Consider the following 1,300-nt stretch of genomic DNA (forward strand, 5'->3'; position numbering starts at 1 on the left):
AGTATAGTACTTTTAAACAGCTAGTGAATAGAGAGCCCCCTAGTGGTGGGAAACTATAGTACTTTTAAACAGCTAGTGAATAGAGAGCCCCCTAGTGGTGGAAACTATAGTACTTTTAAACAGCTAGTGAATAGAGAGCCCCTAGTGGTGGAAACTATCGTACTTTTAAACAGCTAGTGAATAGAGAGCCCCCTAGTGGTGGAAACTATAGTACTTTTAAACAGCGAGTGAATAGAGAGCCCCCTAGTGGTGGAACATTATAGTACTTTTAAACAGCTAGTGAATAGAGAGCCCCTAGTGGTGGAAACTATAGTACTTTTAAACAGCGAGTGAATAGAGAGCCCCCTAGGGGTGGAAACTATAGTACTTTTAAACAGCGAGTGAATAGAGAGCCCCCTAGTGGTGGAAACTATAGTACTTTTAAACAGCGAGTGAATAGAGAGCCCCCTAGTGGTTGGAACATTATAGTACTTTTAAACAGCTAGTGAATAGAGAGCCCCCTAGTGGTGGAAACTATAGTACTTTTAAACTGCTAGTAAATAGAGAGCCCCCTAGTGGTGGAAACTATAGTATTTTAAACAGTTAGTGAATAGAGAGCCCCCTAGGGGTGGAAACTATAGTACTTTTAAACAGCGAGTGAATAGAGAGCCCCTAGTGGTGGAACATTATAGTACTTTTAAACAGTGAGTGAATAGAGAGCCCCCTAGTGGTGGAACATTATAGTACTTTTAAACAGCTAGTGAATAGAGAGCCCCCTAGTGGTGGAAACTATAGTACTTTTAAACAGCTAGTGAATAGAGAGCCCCCCTAGTGGTGGAAACTATAGTACTTTTAAACAGCTAGTGAATAGAGAGCCCCCTAGTGGTGGAAACTATAGTACTTTTAAACAGCGAGTGAATAGAGAGCCCCCTAGTGGTGGAACATTATAGTACTTTTAAACAGCGAGTGAATAGAGAGCCCCCTAGTGGTGGAACATTATAGTACTTTTAAACAGCTAGTGAATAGAGAGCCCCCTAGTGGTGGAAACTATAGTACTTTTAAACAGCGAGTGAATAGAGAGCCCCCTAGGGGTGGAAACTATAGTACTTTTAAACAGTTAGTGAATAGAGAGCCCCCTAGTGGTGGAAACTATAGTACTTTTAAACAGCTAGTGAATAGAGAGCCCCCTAGTGGTGGAAACTATAGTACTTTTAAACAGCGAGTGAATAGAGAGCCCCCTAGTGGTGGAACATTATAGTACTTTTAAACAGCTAGTGAATAGAGAGCCCCCTAGTGGTGGAAACTATAGTACTTTTAAACT

The sequence above is a fragment of the Blennius ocellaris genome, assembly GCF_963422515.1.
Source record: "Blennius ocellaris genome assembly, chromosome: 12".
Lineage (NCBI taxonomy): Eukaryota > Metazoa > Chordata > Actinopteri > Blenniiformes > Blenniidae > Blennius > Blennius ocellaris.